General features: G+C 40.2%; 1 protein-coding gene across 1 annotated transcript in view; it reads right to left on the reverse strand.

The window, feature by feature from the left end:
• Positions 1–24,297, reverse strand: part of LOC124041752 (gamma-1-syntrophin-like) — a 61,517-nt gene that overhangs the window by 33,120 nt on the left and 4,100 nt on the right. The gene's annotated exons all lie outside the window — the stretch shown is intronic.

Genomic DNA, 24,297 nt, shown 5'->3' on the forward strand with positions numbered 1-24,297 from the left:
TCAACTACATCTTGTAATGAATAATGTGGAAATTGAGCAAGTTGAGGTGACTAAACTGCTTGGAATAGCCCTGGATTGTAAACTATCATGGTCAAAACATATTGATACAACGGTAACTAAAAAGGGGAGAAGTCTGTCCATAATAAAGTGCTACTCTACCTTCTTAACAGCACTATCAACAAGGCAGGTACTACAGGCCCTGGTTTTGTTGCACCTAGACTACTGTTCAGTCGTGTGGTCAGGTGCCACAAAGAGGAACCTGGGGAAATTGCAGTTGCCTCAGAACAGGGCAGCATGGCTGGCCCTTAAAAGTACATGGAGAGTTAACATTAATAACATGCTTGTCAATGTCTCATGGCTCAAAGAGGAAGAGAGATTGACGTCCTCATTACTTGTTGGACACCCATGCAAACCCCATAAGACATGCCACCAGAGGTCTCTTCATAGTCGCCAAGTCTAACAGACTATGGGAGGCGCACAGTACTACATACCTGTAGATCCATAACTACATGGAACGCTGTTCCACATCAGGTAACTGATGCAAGCAGTAGAATCAGATTTTAAAAGCAGGTAAAAATACACCTTACGGAAGAGCGGGGATTGTGAAGTAACACAAACATAGGCACAGACACATGCATACAAACACATGATAACATATACTATACTATATACTACTATAAACACACGTACACATGGATTTTGCGTTGTAGGTATGTGGTAGTGGAGTATGGGCCTGAGGGAACACACTTAGTGTGTTGGGAATTCTGTAATGAATGTATTGTAATGTTTTTAAAATTGTATAACTGGATTCATTTTGCCGGACCCCAGCAAAAGTAGCTGCTGACTTGGCAACAGGTAATGGGGATCCAGCATAAATACAAATACAGATGATATTTCATATTTAGAGAAACCCCCCAATCATGGCCCAAAAACACTTCACAGCACAAAAATACTGATGACGACAAATTCTCGGTGTGATCTAATGGTTTGTATTCCAGGCTTGTTTGACAAGCGCAGAGGTTGAATTTCAGAAAGCAGTTTGTACAAAGCGGTGAGAAGTCTCAACTGCTGCAGGTTGTAGGCACCTGTGGGTCTAATATAAATACCTTGCAGCAACTAGATGGCAATTTTACATTAAGTAAAATTTTGGGACTTGCTTTACCTGTTTAAAATGATTTTTGTAGTAGTTGAAGAAGTACATTTAAAAAAAAAATTAAAGCAGTTAAATATAGTCCAAGTTAAATGTAATGAAATAATTGGTCAGATTACTTTGATATACTACTATATCAACCTTATTACTTTGGATTGTGGGGCAGTTAGATCACACATTTCATCATAAATAACACCACTCAGACTACTACACTGTTATAGACTCTCCTACTGGAATACCACAGTATATGCATTGTCAAAGTTTTAAATAAATACAATAGCTTTTCACAACATATTTGGACGACAGCGGGATGTTCATGAAGTCCTCTCTGGGCTCGAGGGGGATCCGTGGGAAGAAGGACCCACTGATCGGAAAGGTGGAACTCCTTCCCTCGGAGCACCTCTGACCCAAGGAGAGACACAGAAGTTAACTGAGCATAGCATACAGTGCAGACCCCTTGAGTTTTTCCACATTTTGTTACGTTACAGCCTTATTCTAAAATGGAATACATTTATTTTTCCCCTCATCAATCTACACACAATACCCCGTTTAGTTTTTCCATGTTTCAGTTTGTCCCTATTTTTTCAGGTTTTAGCAGTCAAAATCACCCTTTACACCATTTACACGTATACGGGTTGAAAATGGCAGATTTAGACACAGATAAAAGCCTAAATTGGAACGCAGAAGCTGTACAATAACATGCTATATGACTTCAGACCTTAGGCTCTGTGCTTCACAGCGCTAAACTATATTGATTGTAACTTACAGTCGTTCTGAACTTGAGAAGTTTGCCCCATCCCTCCCATTAATTGGGCATATTTTGCACATTTTTGTTGACCGAGTGAGGGAAATGCTATCAATGAAAAGGACTCTATGTATTTTTATAGATGAGACGTTGAAGATTATTGTAAATACAGCTTTGATGTCATACAAGCAAGCCAAACACCTGTGAGTCCAAATGTGCACTTCACATTTCCACGTCATAAAGCTCACGTCATATACAGTGTCAGTGTTTATGATGACTATCTTTGGCGTCATACCCTGGGTTATTCTGAACAGAATGAGCATGTGAATTGTGACTGTGAAGTGTCAACTGTGAAGAAAATTCACGGCAGCACATGCACCTGAATGCACTCATGACTCCTTTCTATGCGCACCAAAATGATGATCTGTTTCCCTGAATTGCATCGTATTTTATAACTTAGCTAGTCATGTTGACAATAGAGCTAGCAATATACATGCCCCTCCCAACGGAGGATCTGTGTTTTTCCGCCATATATCTCCTGTGTTTGAGGTGTGCAAAATTGTCACTTAAATCTCCCTGGATTGATTGCTTTCATTTTACTCCTGCGACTCTTTCATACTCTTTCTTGTTACTGTCGTTTTTTTCTGTTCATGTTTTGACCACAGAAATGTTTGTAAATACCTGTCAAACACACCTCGGCAATGGCTGAAAAGGGCTCAATGGGATACTGTATATTGTCTTTTCGTTAAAGCTATAAGAACGTTAACGCTTCGTCTGGGATTCAACCAATGTTCCCTCAAATGTATTTCAGGTCTTGTGAGCAGAAACTTGAACATTGTCACGACTTCCGCCGAAGTCGGTCCCTCTCCTTGTTCGTGCGGCGTTCGGCTGTCAACGTCACTGGCCTTCTAGCTATCGCCGATCCACTTTTCATTTTCCATTTGTTTTGTCTTTGTCTTACACACCTGGTTTCAATTCCCCAATTACCTGTTCATTATTTAACCCTCTGTTCCCCCATGTTTGTTTGTTTGAGTGATTGTTTCTATGTAGGATGGTCTGTTATTGTGGGCTCTGTTTTTGTATTGCATTTATATTATGTTGAATAAAATATGTTTATTTACTCATATCTGCTGTCCTGTGCCTGCCTCCTATACACCAGCTACACATAGACCTCCTGACAAACATTGTGAGAATTCTGTGCAACTTCCAGCTCACATAAACAGTTTTAGACTGTAGCCAATAGGCTATTGTGTCTATTTGAGCATAATGTAGGCCTATCAGAATGGCCTACCAACAAAGCCAATGGAGCAAATCCCACAACATTTTCACATGAAAATAGCTTTTGATTTTTAATGATATAGTCTACAGTAGCCTACATATGTGGTGTTGTAGATTTATTTGATCAAATTAATAAGTTAGCTGTCTACCTTTGATAAGCAGCAAGCTAGCTATAGCTAGCTGGTGGCTTGCTAGCTGGTTAGCTCCCATGCCACAGTGTTTCTAAACTAATATCTGACTAACTCGGAAATATGAAGCTATTTCAGAATGAAAGTTAACTGGCTAGCGTATCATGCTTTGTGACATTATGTTAGCTAGCTATGCACTAGTTCTTTCGTGAGCTGGCTACTCATTCTAAATAGTACAATCTAATCTGTCAAAAACAGTGGCAGCATGTGCAGCAGTGGTCATTTGGTTTTTGACATGAAAAGTAAAATAGGTGGTAAAGTAAAGCAAATGAGATGGCTCCGACAGAGAGGGCTGCCTCACTTCCAGTCCATTGGAAACTTTGCAATGTACACTACCATTCAAACTTTTGGCGTCACTTAGAAATGTCCTTGTTTTTGAAAGAAAAGCAGATTTTTTGTCCATTAAAATAACATCAAATTGATCAGAAATACAGTGGAGACATTGTTAATGTTGTAAATGACTCTTGTAGCTGGAAACGGCAGATTTTTAATGGAATATCTACATATCTGCCTAGAATGCCAGCATCCCTGAGTCGACTCTTCACTGTCGATGTTGAGACTGGTGTTTTGTGGGTACTATTTAATGAAGCTGGCAGTTGAGGACTTGTGAGGTGTCTGTTTCTCACCGGGGCCGCCCACTCCTTTTTCTATTCTGGTTAGAGACAGTTTGCGCTATTCTGTGAAGGGAGTTGTACGAGATCTTCAGTTTCTTGGAAATTACTCGGCATGGAATAGCTTTAATTTCTCAGAACAAGAATAGACTGACGAGTTTCAGAAGAAAGTTCTTTGTTTCTGGCCATTTTGAGCCTGTAATCGAACCCACAAATGCTGATGCTCCAGATACTCAACTAGTCTAAAGAAGGCCAGTTTTCAGCTGTGCTAACATAATTGCAAAAGGGTTTTCTAATGATCAATTATTATCCTTTTAAAATTATAAACTTAGATTAGCTAACACAACATGCCATTGGAACACAGGAGTGATGGTTGCTGATAATGGGCCTCTGTAAGCCTATGTAGATATTCCATAAAATAACAGACATTTCCAACTACGATAGTCATTTATAACATTAAGAATGTCTAAACTGTATTTTGGATCAATTTGATGTTATTTTAATGGACAAAAAATGTGCTTTTTTTTCAAGTGGCCCCAAACTTTTGAACGGTAGTGTAAATATTCTTATTCCATTCATTTATTTCGATTTGTTTGTATTAGGTAGTTGTTGTGGAATTGTTAGATTACATGTTAGATATTGCTGCACTGTCGCTACACTCGCAATAACATCTGCTAACCGTGTGTATGTGACCCCTACAATTTGATTTGATGTGTATTTATGCTGTTGTTCAAATGCACAGATCAGTTTATATATCTTCTCAAAGAAACCATGGGTAGTTCAATAGCTTGCCATCATATTTCTGTTATGCTGCTTTGTTGACAACTCCAACCACCTTGCGCCCCGGGTATTCAGCCAATCAGGGGTCGCTGTTGGTTGTGTTCTAAACAAAACAACTACAAGCTTTAGTTCCTCAATGGCACAGCTAGAAGAGCTCAAAAAAAGCACCTTGTAGTTGAAGACTCTTTTTTGAGTCATAAAAGTGCATTGAAATTACTTAGGAACTGTGCAGACTTTGGAGACAACAGTTAGTCCTCTCACTCTTTTTTTGTCTTACGTTGCAACTACAGCATATTTTCCAGGAATATTCTTATCATGTCACTGAATGTATATTCAGATTTTGTTATCAACAAATGCAGCAAAAAGTACAATAAACATAAAATGCACATAAAATACATAGTGTAATGTTTGGATTCAGTCTTGTGTCACAGTGAAGTGTTGTGTCCTCACTTTGGTCTAATCCATTTCCAATCATCTCCAAACTGTTCCCTTTCAATTGCTACCATGGTTATGCATATGTTTTTAACATTTCTTCTGTAAGAAACATTTTCATTTAGCACTAAAACATACAGGCCACTACAAGTGTAAATGGTTAAACCACATCAGGAGACCACTCTTGAGGTCTGTGAAAAATAGAAGACGTGGATTTATGGTGTAGTTACCCTTTTATGCAAGTGTGCACCAGCAAGAGACCGTTGTTTGGTTAGCAATGTTTCTGTAGCGCTCATGTGATTGCAGAGTTCGCAAAACAAATGGCCACTGGATTGATGCAAATAATCATATCATTCTGCCAGGTTGGCATAGCTTACATTTTTTGGGGGGAAAGCCTTTGAATATCTACCAGAAGGTCACCATTAGCATAATCGCTAACAGCTACACAAAGTGTAGACATACGCACCAACTACACTCACACACACAGGGGCATTCCTGTGCTGTTTCAAGAAAAATGAAGGAAAATAGATATAACTGTCTTATGATTAACATGGGCAAACTAATTTAGTTGATTTCCTTTCCTTTTTTGGCATATTTCTGAATTCGGTTGAACATTTTCACACGTACCAACACACCCGGTGTGATCATTCTACAGTGGTCCCTGTAGTGTACGATCAAACCAGTGTGATTAGAACACGTATTTAGGACATCCAGTTTCGAATGACACAACAATCAGCATTTGAGCTGGCCACACTGTTTTATCAGAAACATGTTGCACAAACACAGTCCTTACAAAGTTATGTCCAAAATGTGAGCAGTTTATTTTTGGATGCAATGTTCAGACATTCACAAAGTAGCCACAGTATAACACAATCATCCAATCCGGAAAAATGTGGTCTACATTTGTCGTAGCGCTAACTGAGGAAAGATCGACAAAACACAAGTGGTCATATTTTTATAACTGACAGAAACGACAATATTAATTAGCTAATAGCAATTACTATTTATAATTAATCACATCAGGGGGTAAGCTTATCATTGATCGAAATAATTGAGTAAAACACTTTCTAGAAATCAAAAATGTAATCCAATGATGGGTAGTTTGTGCGCACCGCCATGCTTGTTTTTTTCTCTCGCATCAGCCAAAGACAATAAGAGGAGGTTAGAAAAGTTTGGTCTGTTTATAGAATGCGTGTCGAAGGGGGGGTGTCGTATACGATCATCCACTTCCCTTCATTCACTTCCGAAAGTTTCCCCGAAAGATGAGTGGACCATTCATTCACCTCATTATAACATCTTTGGTCTGGCAGATTACGTGACACCCAGAATGCATTGTATAATGTCAACAAACATGGCACCACACATAGCTGGCAAATAGCTTAACTCATTGTAATCAGTACAACCTTCAAAAAAGTATTTCACAAACATCATAGGTATCCATTACAATATATGATATAATCGTTATTATATATTATATTATATTATAGAATTATTTGTCACCGGTTATTGAAAATGTGAAAAAAATGTAAATATATTATGCTCCATACATACATGCATACGTATACAGTTGAAGTCGGAAGTTTACATACACCTTAGCCAAATACATTTAAACTCAGTTTTTCACAAATCCTAGCATTTATTCCTAGTAGAAATTCCCTGTCTTAGGTCAGTTAGGACCACCACTTTATTTTAAGAATGTGAAATGGCAGAATAATAGTAGAGAGAATGATTTATTTCAGCTTTTATTTCTTTCATCACATTCCCAGGCGGTCAGAAGTTTACATACACTCAATTAGTATTTGGTAGCATTGCCTTTAAATTGTTTAACTTGGGTCAAACGTTTCGGGTAGCCTTCCACAAGCTTCCCACAATAAGTTGGGTGAATTTTGGCCCATTCCTCCTGACAGAGCTGGTGTAACCGAGTCAGGCTTCTAGGCCTCCTTGCTCATACACGCTTTTCAGTTCTGCCCACAAATTTTCTATGGGATTGAGGTCAGGGCTTTTTGATGGCTACTCCAATACCTTGACTTTATTGTCCTTAAGCCATTTTGCCATAACTTTGGAAGTATGCTTGGGGTCATTGTCCATTTGGAAGACCCATTTGCTACCAAGCTTTAACTTCCTGACTGATGTCTTGAGATGTTGCTTCAATATATCCATATCATTTTCCTTCCTGATGCTGCCATCTATTTTGTGAAGTGCACCAGTCCCTCCTGCAGCAAAACATCCCCCAACATGATGCTGCCAACCCCGTGCTTCACGGTTGGGATGTTGTTCTTCAGCTTCCAAGCACCCCCTTTTCCCTCCAAACATAATGATGGTCATTATGGCCAAACAGTTCTATTTTTGTTTAATCAGACCAGAGGACATTTCTCCAAGAAGTACGATCTTTGTCCCCATGTGCAGTTGCAAACCGTAGTCTGGCTTTTTTATGGCGGTTTTGGAACAGTGGATTCTTACTTGTTGAGCGGCCTTTCAGGTTATATCGATATATGACTCTTTTTACTGTGGATATACATACTTTTGTACATTGTTTCCTCCAGCATCTTCACAAGGTCCTTTGTTGTTGTTCTGGAATTGATTGGCACTTTTCGCACCAAAGTACGTTCATCTCTAGGAGACAGAATGCGTTTCCTTCCTGAGCGGTATTATGGCTGCATGGTCCCATGGTGTTTATACTTGCATACTATTGTTTGTACAGATGAACACGGTACCTTCAGTCATTTGGAAATTGTTCCCAAGGATGAACCAGACTTGTGGAGGTAAACAATTGTTTTTCTGAGGTCTTGGCTGATTTCTTTTGATTTTCCCATGATGTCAAGCAAGGAGGCAAAGAGTTTGAAGGTAGGCCTTGAAATACATCCATAGGTACACCTCCAATTGACTCAAATGATGTCAATTGGCCTATCAGAAGCTTCAAAAGCCATGACATCATTTTCTGGCATTTCCAAAGCTGTTTAAAGGCAAAGTGAACTTAGTGTATGTTAACTTCTGACCCACTGGAATTGTGATACAGTGAATTATAATTGAAATAATCTGTCTGTAAAAACAATTATTGGAAAATTACTTGTGTCATGCACAAAGTAGATGTCATAACCGACTTGCCAAAACTATAGTTTGTTAACAAGAAAGTTTGTTAACAAGAAATTACAACCTAAGTGTATGTACACTTTGACTTCTACTGTAAATACTGTATGTGCCAACAGTAGAATCGACAAAATGATATACAGAAAATAAGGAACTTACTTTGATAGGAACGCACACATTTGAAATGCAATTATTATAAATGTTTTACCATGAGCATGTAGACAGTAAAAAATGTATTCTGTTTTCACAACGTATTTGGACTTTTAGTTTTTTTACACTAAGTCTAACCTGAACAGCAGATCCTCGTTGAAGTCGCCACAGACAATGAATGATTTGTTCAGTGCCTTTAAACCAGTGGTATTCAAACAATTTCATCTAAAGTCGTTTTTTACATCATCAGAATTTCTCACAACCCAATCCCACACTAAATTTAATGACACAAGCGTACAATCTGAATTTTCATATCTTTTCAAAATGAAAAGATATCAATAAATACATTTACTTAATAAAATTGTATTTTTCAAGTTTTCTAGTTTTAAAAGTATAGAAGATATCAAAATGTTGTATACAAACACACCCCACGGGGCACAGACATCAGTTAAAAGTCTAGTTTTGAATTACATTTGGATAAGTTGTCAACTACGGTGAATTCAACGTGAAATCAACAAAAAATGACACCATGTCATTGGATTTAGGTTCAAAATGCACATACGTTGATCACTTTTTGAAAATCCGATCAGGTTTCCTCGTTGATTCAACATCATCATATAGATTTTTTTTTAGGTTGATGTGGAAACTGCGTAGATTAAACGGGTTTTTGACAAGTGGGACTATTCCAGACGGACCTGCACATTTTAAAGTTTGAATGACGTTTCTAGCTTAAACGGTGTAGGAGGAGTGGAAGAAGTCTGACGAAGATTTTGAATGGGACATTTGCTTTGCAAGTCCCATTCATTAATTCATGTTCTTCTGTGTCCTTGTCATTTGTATGCCAAGCACAAACATTTCTGCAGAGGTGTTTTGTTGTGTTGCAATCGAAACCTCAGGAGAAATTCTGCTCATTAGCGTGCCTTTCTTGACACGATATCGCTGAGCTGTCGTGGCAAGCTGCCTCTGTGATCATTGTTTTAAGACTTTTTCACTCGCTTCATTCACATTTGAAAGTATACCTCATCATGTTATGTAAATCCTTTCCCTCTGAATCCAAGACTATACTAAATGAACAATTTAAAAACCTTTATTTAAACATAGACTTTGGAATGTCTCTCAATACTGTGGCATTCCATCTGGAGCCTGCCAACTCATTGAGTGATGTCTACTGACACCATTTTAGATTGTCTTTAACAATGCATGTCTACATCTGACCTTCTAAGTCCTAAAATGTTCATCTAAAATAGGAATTGTTTTACATACCGTATGTATTGTCTGTTGGAAGACAAACGCAGGCCTGCTTCCAGCAGGTGCCCTCAAGAACATACTGACAAGGGCAAGCAGTTGACTTCACTGCGTGAATCCGAGTAAGATACACTGAGCTGAACCTTTTGTACAATTTAAGTTGAGTCAGCGCAACTTACAGGCACGCTATCAGATATTTCCCCCGAAACCAATTTATTGCACACTGTTTCTCTCGAATGGCACTCCTGGCTTTGAAACAATAGCAGGGGAAAGTTTGCATAGAGTAGAGAGGAGTTAAAACGCTTAATTCGCTTGGAAGGTGTTGGCTGATGGAGACATCGCCTTGCCTAGGACCTGAAGACAGCTGGTGTCGCCTCTTGAGGAATAGACCAGCCATTTAGCCTACTGGCTACATTGGTGAAGTGACCTGAATCTAAGGGAGGTGGATATAATAGCTGTAGGCTTAAGCTTTAGTAGTCTTATGGAAGCAGACAAGTATGTGTCTGGATATGGAATATACTCTTTATTTAGACATCTCTGTCAAAACTGACATGTGAGATTAAAGCTTTTAGCAAGTACAGCTCTGTTTTGGACACAACACACTAACGACCCAGGTGAGAGTCCCATTATCGCTTATTAGTTGAAATTAACAAATACAGTAGGCTCCAAAAGTATTGGGACAGTGACACATTTTTTTGTTGTTTTGGCTCTGTATGGAAATAATAACATGACTATGATGTTAAAGTGCAGACTGTCAGCTTTAATTTGATGGTATTTTCATCCATTTCAGGTGAACCGTTTAGAAATTACAGCACTTTTTGTACATAGTCCCCCCCCCCCCATTTAAGGGGACAAAATGTATTGGAACAATTTAACTGTGTATTAAAGTAGTCAAACGTTTAGTATTTGGTCCCATATTCATAGCACGCAATGTCTACACCAAGCTTGTGACTCTACAAACTTGTTGGATGCATTTACTGTTTGTTTTGGTTGTGTTTCAGACTATTTTGAACCCAATAGAAAGTAATGGTGAATAATGAATTGTGCCATTTTGGAGTCATTTTTATTGATGTGGATGCTACCATGATCACGGATAGCTCTGAATGAACCGTGAATAATGATGAGTGAGAAAGTAAAAAAAAAAAAGAATTGTCACTGTCCCAATACTTTTGGAGCTCACTGTAGGTTCAGGAAGAAAACTTCACTCAATCAGATGACAATACATTTTCCACTCTGCCTACCCTTCCACCTACACGTTAATATAAACAGCAAATGTCACAATGGTGTGCTGGCTGATTTCTGTATCCCACCTTCACCACCGTCCATCTCCATTCCTTCCTCTCTCTGGGTGGATTCTTCCATTGAGATATATGATATGAAACTACCAGATCTATCTCTATGGGTTATTATCTACCATAAGTCTTTGACCAGGAGCCAAACAGACCAGAGGCCTTATCCACACCAAGGTAACTACAGTATTTTCATAGTCTAAACCATGGCTATTGTATAGCCTCATGGCCAAACCTACACAGTCATCAGGTAAATGGAATAATAAGCAAATGCACAAACTTGGTTAATTTAGAGAAATCAATCTAATTGAATTGGTGACCAAATAAGCATGAGCAAGCAGTCTTATGATACAGCAGTGAGTTGAATCTCTCAAATTAAACAGTTTAAGTCTATCTCATTGCATAGCCCTTGCCATGCAGTTTGATTATAATGAACAGTTATGTTTTTATCTTGTACGGGCTCGATTTCTACAGATTCTTTCTCTAAGAAAAATGAATCACATTTTTTCTCTAAGAAAAACCATGCTTGATCTTCGCACTGATTTCCAAAGGCTAACCTCGGGAAGCGACCAATTATTTGGTCAGTATTTACAGAGAAGCTCTCAGATTCAAGAGCACCCTAATTCGTATACTGTTTTCAAATACTACTTACAGTAGGTCTATGCTTGGCTGTGAGTGTGTGATGGCTTTGTGTATTCTGCTAGGTCCTGAGTTCTTGTCATTTGTAAAAAGGGACTGTCAAACCTCTCCCAGCTACCCCCGGTAGCTTTCCATATTCTGTCAATCTTATAAGGAGTGGATAGGAAAGAGGAATACATTGTCATTACTTCTTGAGATTAGAAGTTAGCTAATACCTGAGCCACAACAGTCTGTGTGAGGACTGGCCCTTTTTCCATGTTGATGCTGAGTGATTGTGAGTTGAACACATTCTCTCACATCATCTGATCATACTAACTGTAAATCGCTATGGATTCGAGAATCTGCTAAATGACAAAAAAAATGTTTTAAATTACTGCTCAGACCTGCAATTCATCTGCACCTTAGAGACTATTGGCACACATTCAACTCTTCATCACACGCACGCACGCACGCACGCACGCACGCACGCACGCACGCACGCACGCACGCACGCACGCACGCACGCACGCACACACACACACACACACACACACACACACACACACACACACACACACACACACACACACACACACACACACACACACACATACATACATACATACATACATACATACATACATACATACATACATACATACATACATACATACATACATACATACATACATACATACATACATACATACATACACACACACTCACACTGTCAACACTGCTGTACTATTTATATACTTTCTATTCAACTGCTCAACCGCGACACTATTGACTTTATTACTTCATACTTTATACTGTATATCCTATTGTGTATACTACTACGGCTATACTATATTGTGTATACAACTATGTATACCATTTTTTAATTACTTGTTATATTTTTTATTTGACTTTGATTATTATTGATATTGATATTTGTACTGCATTGTTGAGGAGAGCTTGCAAGTAAACATTTCAGTGTACCGTTTATACCTGGTCTATTCAGGCCAGGTCCATTAAGCAGTCAAAGTGAGGGAGCAGAGGTCAATTTAGTGACGGACACATTTATGGACCCGCTTCCTGACCTTCTTGATTGTGATGAATGGTTCTTGGCATGGCACAGCCTAGAACTATCCGGTGGGTGTCAACTTCGATCCAAAAGGAGCATTTCACAAGCTGATGCTGCCCCATTAAAGAGCAGAATAACCAGGAATGGATCATTATGACCAAATATTGTGTTGTGGGGATATACAGTTGTGTAAACATACAACAATTTATAGCTTCAACATGTTTTTAAAAGCTTTTATGACAAACTCATGGACTGTCGGTCCTTGCGTCCATGGCTCTGTTAATGAATTTGAGAGTTCTGCTTACGTTTCCCCAGCGCCAATCCTCAGATTTATACCAAACCAAGTGGCTGGGCTTAAACACTAACTCTGGATTGTGGTTTTAAAGAGGTGTAACTGATTGTTTAGAGTTCAACTGTTTACCACCTGGTGGGTTTCATAATTTTTCTCCAGTGAGTTTCTTAATTGAAATGAATTGATTGTGTTCTATTAAGAACAGAGGATAATATACCAATATATAAGTTAATGGCTTGAGTGAAGTGAAGCAGATAATCGGACACAGTTGTCTCAATTAACATTAATGCATTCATTTAACTCACAGTTATCCATGTACATTACAGTGCCTCTTATAATGAATTGTTAATTTCGGAGAAAAATAACATGAAGTACAACATAAAAATCTAGTAGCAGCCATATATAGCAGTGTAACAAGCCAGTCCTACATGAGGGAGCTTTGCGGGGTGGATATAATACCATGCTGTGAGGATACACAGACATGAAAGATAAATAACCCAAGTGTATTGCAATAAGCATCGGCCTGATAGAAACAGCTTTCCACTGTCAGAGGACATTGCCTATTATTTTTTGTAAAACAGACTGTATCTATGGGAGGGAGGGGAAGGGAGGGGGGGGGGTGAAATCATCAAAAGACTTGAAATGCTAAGGGTAATGGTTGTACTGTAAAGCAATTCGTAGACTGGTGGCATAGTGTCTGAAGGATAAATAGCACCAGAAATAATGCACCAAAATAATATATATATATATATATATATATATTACAATAAATAATAGTATTTAGCCTACAAAGGAGAAAGTATTCTTATTACTCCTCACTTCAGTTTGAGAGAAATCTGACAGAACTCTCCTTTTGTAAATTTATACCAGATGAATTGTGTAAGTATGTGAAGTTGTTCCCAAATCATTGGCTACTCCTAGAGATTTTGCAATTTCATGACAAATTGGAAAACATATTTCACATCTGCAGCTGTTAACAGTCACCAAACAACGATTCAAGACCCTGTGTGGCATTTACCTGGCGTCTAATATATACAGTGCCTTGCGAAAGTATTCGGCCCCCTTGAACTTTGCGACCTTTTGCCACATTTCAGGCTTCAAACATAAAGATATAAAACTGTATTTTTTTGTGAAGAATCAACAACAAGTGGGACACAATCATGAAGTGGAACGACATTTATTGGATATTTCAAACTTTTTTTTAACAAATCAAAAACTGAAAAATTGGGCGTGCAAAATTATTCAGCCCCTTTACTTTCAGTGCAGCAAACTCTCTCCAGAAGTTCAGTGAGGATCTCTGAATGATCCAATGTTTACCTAAATGACTAATGATGATAAATACAATCCACCTGTGTGTAATCAAGTCTCCGTATCAATGCACCTGTACTGTGATAGTCTCAGAGGTCCGTTAAAAGCGCAGAGAGCATCATGAAGAACAAGGAACACACCAGGCAGGTCCGAGATACTGCTGTGAAGAAGTTTAAAGCCGGATTTGGATACAAAAAAAATCCCAAGCTTTAAACATCCCAAGGAGCACTGTGCAAGCGATAATATTGAAATGGAAGGAGTATCAGACCACTGAAAATCTACCAAGACCTGGCCGTCCCTCTAAACTTTCAGCTCATACAAGGAGAAGACTGATCAGAGATGCAGCCAAGAGGCCCATGATCACTCTGGATGAACTGCAGAGATCTACAGCTGAGGTGGGAGACTCTGTCCATAGGACAACAATCAGTCGTATATTGCACAAATCTGGCCTTTATGGAAGAGTGGCAAGAAGAAAGCCATTTCTTAAAGATATCCATAAAAAGTGTTGTTTAAAGTTTGCCATAAGCCACCTGGGAGACACACCAAACATGTGGAAGAAGGTGCTCTGGTCAGATGAAACCAAAATTGAACTTTTTGGCAACAATGCAAAATGTTATGTTTGGCCTAAAAGCAACACAGCTCATCACCCTGAACACACCATCCCCACTGTCAAACATGGTGGTGGCAGCATCATGGTTAGGGCCTGTTTGTCTTCAGCAGGGACAGGGAAGATGGTTAAAATTGATGGGAAGATGGATGGAGCCAAATACAGGACCATTCTGGAAGAACCTGATGGAGTCTGCAAAAGACCTGAGACTGGGACAGAGATTTGTCTTCCAACAAGACAATGATCCAAAACATAAAGCAAAATCTACAATAGAATGGTTCAAAAATAAACATATCCAGGTGTTAGAATGGCCAAGTCAAAGTCCAGACCTGAATCCAATCGAGAATCTGTGGAAAGAACTGAAAATGGCTGTTCACAAATGCTCTCCATCCAACCTCACTGAGCTCGAGCTGTTTTGCAAGGAGGAATGGGAAAAAAATTCAGTCTCTCTGTGTGCAAAACTGATAGAGACATACCCCAAGCGACTTACAGCTGTAATCGCAGCAAAAGGTGGCGCTACAAAGTATTAACTTAAGGGGGCTGAATAATTTTGCACGCCCAATTTTTCCAGTTTTTGATTTGTTAAAAAAGTTTGAAATATCCAATAAATGTCATTCCACTTCATGATTGTGTCCCACTTGTTGTTGATTCTTCACAAAAAAATACAGTTTTATATCTTTATGTTTGAAGCCTGAAATGTTTTATTTTTTAAAATATTTTATTTTACCTTTATTTAACTAGGCAAGTCAGTTAATTAAGAACAAATTCTTATTTTCAATGACGGCCTCGGAACAGTGGGTTAACTGCCTGTTCAGGGCAGAACGACAGATTTGTACCTTGTCAGCTCGGGGGTTTGAACTTGCAACCTTCCGGTTACTCGTCCAACGCTCTAACCACTAGGCTACCCTGCCGCCCCGCTGTGGCAAAAGGTCGCAAAGTTCAAGGGGGCCGAATACTTTCGCAAGGCACTATCTGACAAAATTGCCCTTCTAAGGCAAATGATAAAGTCATTACTTACTGTCTGTAATAAGCAAACATTAGAACTTGTATTTTCTAAAATACATGACTAATTTGAGCCAATGTTTGACAAAACACAGCTGAAAACTATTTATATTTTTAAGTTGCAATACAGCACAAAGGTAATTAAGAAACAAGACAACAGTAAACATGTCGTCCCTGACAAATGATGCATCGCCCCCCTTGGGCTAATCAGTGTAATTTTGTAAATGCCGCATCTCTATGGCAAGACACATCATTCACCAAAGTTTCATCAAAATCGGGGCAGTAGTGTCTGAGATATTGCGTGGGTTATTTAGACTCATATCCCTGAGCATGTGTGCCAAATTTCAGCACTCGGGGGTCAAACAGATCAAGAGATATAAACATGTGCCCATTATAGCACCACTGTGTGGTTGATATGAATGTTCTTGAATATGTTGAGTCTTGACACTGTTTGCAGCATGTGTACCAAATTGTATTAGAATACAAATATCCTTTACTGATTTATATTCATTTATGTGCCAGACCACGCCTACCTGAATGTTTATTGGTCAAAGTTTATTCGTCAGTGCAGCCATGTTTTAGGTGCTAGTCTGGAAAATATTGTGTTGTGAAACCTTTGTCCATAAATGCCACATATCAAGTTTGGTGCAGATCAGTCATTCGGTGCCCGAAGAGTAGCCTTTTAAATGTTTTTCACAAAATTCAAAATGACAGAAAATGAATCATGGCAAACCTTATGCGTCCTTGAGGGAAATGTGTTCCTTGTGAGGAGAGGGACCTGTGTACCAGATTTCATGACTTTTGGTCAAACGGGGTGAGGGGCATGACCTTTAAAAGTTTTCATTTTCAATCTCTTGTTTGTAAATTCCGGAACTCTATGGCAAGACTCACATTCACAAAATTCTTATTAACAATGACGGCCTACACAGGCCAAACCCGGACGACGCTGGGCCAATTGTGCGCCGCCCTATGGGACTCCTAATCACGGCTGGTTTACAGCCCGGATTCAAACCAGGGTGTCTGTAGTGAGGCCTATAGCACTGAGATGCGTGCCTTAGACCGCTGTGCCACTTGGGAGCCCATATAGCGTGTGACTAACATACAAACAAACATACAGACCGAGACAGATACACAGTACCCTCCCCAACTTCATCATGAGGGACAACAGTAAACATTTTGTCCCCCACGAATGATGCAGCGACCCCGCTTGGGCCAATTGAGATATTGTGTGTGACTAACAAATTTCAGTTATCGTGTGTGACCACAGATGATACTCCAGTGGCCGCTCTAACAATGAAAATGAATGTCTTAAAAATGGAAAGCAGTCAGGAGGAGGCAAGATCAGGTGGGACCGCTCTAGCCAATGAGAGGGTTGATACGTGCGGGAACAATAGGCACAACTCCGATAAAAAGTTGTTGTTTTTTCAAAGTTGCCTGGATGTCACTTGTCCTACTTATAGCAGTACACGCGTAACGACCTAAGCACTACGAAACTTATATTTGATTAAATAAGTAAAGAAGCCATTCAATTTCTTGTTAACCAAATTCAAGAATCTCTCATTGACCTGGATCCTAGACATCCAGATAACTTTTGGGCCCAGCGTGGCGGATGTGTAGTTACCTACCCTTACCACCTGGGGGCGGTCCGTCTGGAAGTCTAGGATCCGGTTGCAGAGGGAGGTGTTTAGTCCCAGGGTCCTTAACTTAGTGATGAGCTTTGTGGGCACTATGGTGTTGAAACAGCAAGCAATGCAAATGTAGAAGCACAGTGGCTAGGAAAAAGTCCCTAGAAAGGCCAGAACCTAGGAAGAAACCTAGAGAGGGACCAGGCTCTGAAGGGTGGCCAGTCCTCTTCTGGCTGTGCTGGGTGGAAATTATAACAGTACATGGACAAGATGTTCAAATGTTCAAAGATGACCAGCAGGGTCAAATAATAATAATCACAGTGGTTGTAGAGGGTGCAACAGGTCAGCACCTCAGGAGTAAATGTCAGTTGGCTTTTCATAGCTGATCAATACAGCTCATTATATGTAAAAAATATTTAACTTGGTAAGTCAGTTAAGAACAAATTCTTATTAACAATGACGGCCTACACAGGCCAAACCCGGACGACGCTGGGCCAATTGTGCGCCGCCCTATGGGACTCCTAATCACGGGTGGTTTACAGCCTGGATTCAAACCAGGGTGTCTGTACTGAGGCCTATAGCACTGAGATGCGTGCCTTAGACCGCTGTGCCACTTGGGAGCCCATATAGCATGTGACTAACATACAAACAAACATACAGACCGAGACAGATCCACAGTACCCTCCCCAACTTCATCATGAGAGACAACAGTAAACATTTTGTCCCCCACGAATGATGCAGCGACCCCGCTTGGGCCAATTGAGATATTGTGTGTGACTAACAAATTTCAGTTATCGTGTGTGACCACAGATGATACTCCAGTGGCCGCTCTAACAATGAAAATTAATGTCTTAAAAATGGAAAGCAGTCAGGAGGAGGCAAGATCAGGTGGGACCGCTCTAGCCAATGAGAGGGTTGATACGTGCGGGAACAATAGGCACAACTCCGATAAAAAGTTGTTGTTTTTTCAAAGTTGCCTGGATGTCACTTGTCCTACTTATAGCAGTACACGCGTAACGACCTAAGCACTACGAAACTTATATTTGATTAAATAAGTAAAGAAGCCATTCAATTTCTTGTTAACCAAATTCAAGAATCTCTCATTGACCTGGATCCTAGACATCCAGATAACTTTTGGGCCCAGCGTGGCGGATGTGTAGTTACCTACCCTTACCACCTGGGGGCGGTCCGTCTGGAAGTCTAGGATCCGGTTGCAGAGGGAGGTGTTTAGTCCCAGGGTCCTTAACTTAGTGATGAGCTTTGTGGGCACTATGGTGTTGAAACAGCAAGCAATGCAAATGTAGAAGCACAGTGGCTAGGAAAAAGTCCCTAGAAAGGCCAGAACCTAGGAAGAAACCTAGAGAGGGACCAGGCTCTGAAGGGTGGCCAGTCCTCTTCTGGCTGTGCTGGGTGGAAATTATAACAGTACATGGACAAGATGTTCAAATGTTCAAAGATGACCAGCAGGGTCAAATAATAATAATCACAGTGGTTGTAGAGGGTGCAACAGGTCAGCACCTCAGGAGTAAATGTCAGTTGGCTTTTCATAGCTGATCAATACAGCTCATTATATGTAAAAAATATTTAACTTGGTAAGTCAGTTAAGAACAAATTCTTATTAACAATGACGGCCTACACAGGCCAAACCCGGACGACGCTGGGCCAATTGTGCGCCGCCCTATGGGACTCCTAATCACGGGTGGTTTACAGCCTGGATTCAAACCAGGGTGTCTGTACTGAGGCCTATAGCACTGAGATGCGTGCCTTAGACCGCTGTGCCACTTGGGAGCCCATATAGCATGTGACTAACATACAAACAAACATACAGACCGAGACAGATCCACAGTACCCTCCCCAACTTCATCATGAGAGACAACAGTAAACATTTTGTCCCCCACGAATGATGCAGCGACCCCGCTTGGGCCAATTGAGATATTGTGTGTGACTAACAAATTTCAGTTATCGTGTGTGACCACAGATGATACTCCAGTGGCCGCTCTAACAATGAAAATGAATGTCTAAAAATGGAAAGCAGTCAGGAGGAGGCAAGATCAGGTGGGACCGCTCTAGCCAATGAGAGGGTTGATATGTGCGGGAACAATAGGCACAACTCCGATAAAAAGTTGTTGTTTTTTCAAAGTTGCCTGGATGTCACTTGTCCTACTTATAGCAGTACACGCGTAACGACCTAAGTACTACGAAACTTATATTTGATTAAATAAGCAAAGAAGCCATTCAATTTCTTGTTAACCAAATTCAAGAATCTCTCAATGACCTCCATACAAAAACTCCTCATTGGGTGAGGAAAAAATAAAAACACCACCTGCTGAACAAGATAACGTTTGAGCCCAGTTATCCCTCTCGCTTCACCTCTTCCTCTCTGGTGTGACAAACACATTTCAGTTAATTACTACAGCTCCCGCCTTGGGCCAATCAGTGTCATTTTGTAAATGCCGGATCTCGACGGCAAGACACATCATTCACCCAAGTTTAGGCCAGTGCTGTCTGAGATATCTGAGATATCATGTGAGATTAAAGTATAAACTAACGTACATATGGACAGATAGAGACCGATCCAAAGTCCCCTCTCCAATTGCAACAATAATAGCACCAGACTTCCATGCAGTTTATGGCAGAGATATGCTAGCTAATCTTTAAGTCAATGTCTTGTTTGTTGCTACCTTTTGTACCTTGCATGCTAAACATGCTAAACAAATTGTTAAACAGAAAGAGAGAGATTGCAGACCAGCTAGGGCTGGGCAATATGGCCAAAATATTTTATTTAACTTTTTTTGACAGTATGGTGATTGAAGTTATTTTATGTTTTTGAATATGACAAATTCTTAATTTGTATTAGAACTAGTGCATGACCCTAGTGTGGTAACACATGAATTCTAACTGATTTCAATGTGTCTTTCTCCATTCTGATTGTTTTATACTGTTGAATTAAACTTCAACCCCAAAACATTTTCTACATTTTCATCCATTTCTGCATTTCCTGCACTCATTTGAGATCATCTACACACTGCCACGTAGGGCTGCACGATATGGGCAAACAAATCTAGGCCTTATTTTTAACCAAATGTTACCAAATTGCGATTTGACTAGCAATTTAGATAAAACCACGTGGGAGAACTGTTGGAATCATGGAAATAGAATGATTATTAAAATTCTATAGTTAGAATATAATAGTGGGCACCTTGAATACAGTGTTTGACATGACAACAAATGAAAACGCCAGGGAGGAGTTATTTTGACATGGTAGGAACCAAAGTCTTGGTGGGTGTTTCCTAGGGGAAACTATAATATTTGGGTATATTAAATGTTTTTTATTTGCTATTAGAAGATACTGTTGCACAAACAACATGATTTAGGCCTACACCATCAATGGTATCAGGCTGTATAGCTAGCTACGTTTGCTCTGACGGATTACATTTATTAGCTAGCTAGCTAGCCAACTAACTAGCGATTGGCATTAGCGGTAACACAAACTAGCGATTATCATTAGAGCTAACACGATTTATCCTCGACTTGTTAAGACAAGGCAAACTAGCTGTTTGCAGATGTCAGAAACAAACGAATAGTGTAATTATAGAACACTTGTGGATTTATATTACGAAGCAAAGTGGAAACAACATCGTTTTCATCAACATTGTTGCCTGACCATGCAGACTGAACTCAAGTGTCTCGTGGTCGAGCAACAACAAATGTGCTCATTGAGTGACAGGGGCAGGGCTAGGTCTATGTGGAGAGAGAGCGGAGAGAGATGATGGATGTTACACACGGTGTATCACATTTGACAAACCATCGGTATATATACTATCGGTATATAGTAAAATACGGTATACCACCCAGCCCTTAGACCAGCCATGGTACTGACATTTTAGATTACTCAGAATCAACAACAATAGTATAATTTCTTCCAGAGTATTCTGAGTCAGAGACCACTACATCAGTTAAGCATATTAAATGAGTGTTGTGTGTTTTGTGTTATGAGAGATGGTGAGGATTGACTTGATTACTCATCGCTCTGCACTGCCTGGGCCAGAGGACTACAGCAACTATATTTTATTTTTGCACAACAGTGACTCTGCAGAAAACAGAGATAACACTCGGAGGTACACTGACTGAATGATTGACTGGAGCATCTACAGTAAAATCTTTTTGCGCTACTGTGTAGTCATCACACAAACCCTTATAGCATACCTCCACAGTGAAATCCAGTCAACATCTGGGACAGTTCATACAGATGGATGGACGACCAAACAGTCCCTCTCCAGAGTGTACAGAAATATGAGGTTTGACATAGTCTTCCTCTTTCCCCCGCTCAGTTCTGGGACTACAGTAAATTGGGATGAAGATGTGCATGGCCACAACCTCACCATGACATCCAGCCTTTCTATACCCTCTTCATCTTTCCTTCAGAGGCAGCGCAGCAGCCATAGCTAAAGGGCAACATCAGGATCAGTGCTTCTCATTTGTCTTTTCACAGTGGAATTGGCTTTCATTTGGCACAATTTAGCAGACATGAAAACATCAGTAGTTTGCAAATCAGCATGAATAAATATTTGACATTATCAAATAATCTTGTAGCCTAGCAGTTAAGAGCATTGGGCCAGTAACTGAAAGGTTGCCACTTCAAATCCCCCGAGCCAGTAAAGTGGAAAAATTTGAGCAAGGAAGTTAACCCCCAACAATTGCTCCCCAGGCACAGATGATATCCATTAAGGCAGCCACCTGCACCACTTTGAGTCAGAGGGGTTTGGTTAAATGCATTCATTTGTGCAACTGATGAGGTATCCTCTCCCCACATCAATTATTAGCTTTCTAGCTCTACAGACTTTTTTTCTCAAACTTTCAATGGTTACATTGTTGAATCAAAACACCAAGGGGAAATCGAAAACAAACGTATGAATTGAATGTTAAAGAGATGTGGGACCAACTGGTGGACAACTCTCTAAAACAAGTGTGAAGTGCAAAGCGAGCTAAATCCTATAGGACCGTACACACACACACAGAGAGAGAGATAGAGAGAGAGGAGCATATTATACTGGTATGATGATACTTAATGAAATGTTATACAGCCAACAAATGGTGTTTCAGTGAAACTAACCAGTGAGTAAGAGTATTTCCGTAGTAATAAATACGCAACATAAATAATAGACTATAAAATTAAGTGCTACGAAATGTAATGTAATATTTGTGTATTATATTATGTAATATTTGAGTTTAATGTTTGATTTTAAAGGTGAAGAAGATAAACAGAAACTTCCCAGTTAATCAACAGGTAAGCAGCTACTACTACTACTACTTCTACTAGGCCTACTACTAGTAGTAGTAAAGCAGTACGGTCCGGTACATCATCCCAGTAAAATAAACAGTGGGGGTACCTGACCAGTAAAACATGAGCCTATCACAATTAATACAACATGCCCAAAAAAACTATAGGCTTTGAGAACAGTCTATGACTAGGGTGGCTGGAGTCTTTGACAATTTTGGGGCCTTCCTCTGACACCGCCTGGTATAGAGATCCTGGATGGCAGGAAGGTTGGCCCCAGTGATGTACCGGGCTGTACGCACTACCCTCTGTAGTGCCTTGCGGTCAGAGGAGGAACAGTTGCCATACCAGACAGTGATGCAACCAGTCAGGATGCTCTCGATGGTGCAGCTGTATAATCTGAGGATCTGAGGACCCATGCCAAATCTTTTCAGTCTCTTGAGGTGGAATAGGCTTTGTCGTGCCCTCTTTACGACTGTCTTAGTGTGTTTGGAACATGATAGTTTGTTGGTGATGTGGACTCCAAGGAACTTGAAGCTCTTAAGCTCTTAACATGCTCCACTACAGCCCTGACGATGAGAATGGGGGCATGCTCGGTCCTCCTATTCCTGTAGTCCACAATCATCTCCTTTGTCTTGATCATGTTGAGGGAGAGGTTGTTATCCTGGCACCACACGGCCCTATGGGCTGTCTCATCATTGTCGGTGATCAGGCCTACTACTATTGTGTCGTCGACAAACTTAACGATGGTGTTGGATTCGTCTCTGGGCATGCAGTCGTGGGTGAACAGAGAGTACATGACAGGACTGAGCACGCACCCCTAGGGGCCCCTGTGTTGAGGATCAGCGTGGCGGATGTGTAGTTACCTACCCTTACCACCTGAGGGCGGTCCGTCTGGAAGTCTAGGATCCAGTTGCAGAGGGAGGTGTTTAGTCCCAGGGTCCTTAACTTAGTGATGAGCTTTGTGGGCACTATGGTGTTGAAACAGCAAGCAATGCAGATGTAGAAGCACAGTGGCTAGGAAAAAGACCCTAGAAAGGCCAGAACCTAGGAAGAAACCTAGAGAGGGACCAGGCTCTGAAGGGTGGCCAGTCCTCTTCTGGCTGTGCTGGGTGGAAATTGTAACAGTACATGGACAAGATGTTCAAATGTTCAAAGATGACCAGCAGGGTCAAATAATAATAATCACAGTGGTTGTAGAGGGTGCAACAGGTCAGCACCTCAGGAGTAAATGTCAGTTGGCTTTTCATAGCTGATCAATACAGCTCATTGAGCATTGAGTGCAGTCTTAGTGCCAGCATCGGTTTGTGGTGGGAAAGTCAGTCCCACTTTAAACTTTAGGTCACCGTTTACTTTGTGTGCTAAACGTGATTTATTTTTTTACAATGGGAAGTAATAGTTGTACATTTCGATTGGGTAATACTTAATGGTTCTGTTTTTCTATTCTTATGATTGGGACCTACTTGCTTATTATGTCAGAGTTGATGAACTGCTTATCCTTTAACATCATGCTGTGTGTGACTGCTGTCTTTCCATCATTGGTCCT

This window comes from Oncorhynchus gorbuscha, linkage group LG08 (genome assembly GCF_021184085.1).
Source record: "Oncorhynchus gorbuscha isolate QuinsamMale2020 ecotype Even-year linkage group LG08, OgorEven_v1.0, whole genome shotgun sequence".
Taxonomy (NCBI): Eukaryota; Metazoa; Chordata; class Actinopteri; order Salmoniformes; family Salmonidae; genus Oncorhynchus; species Oncorhynchus gorbuscha.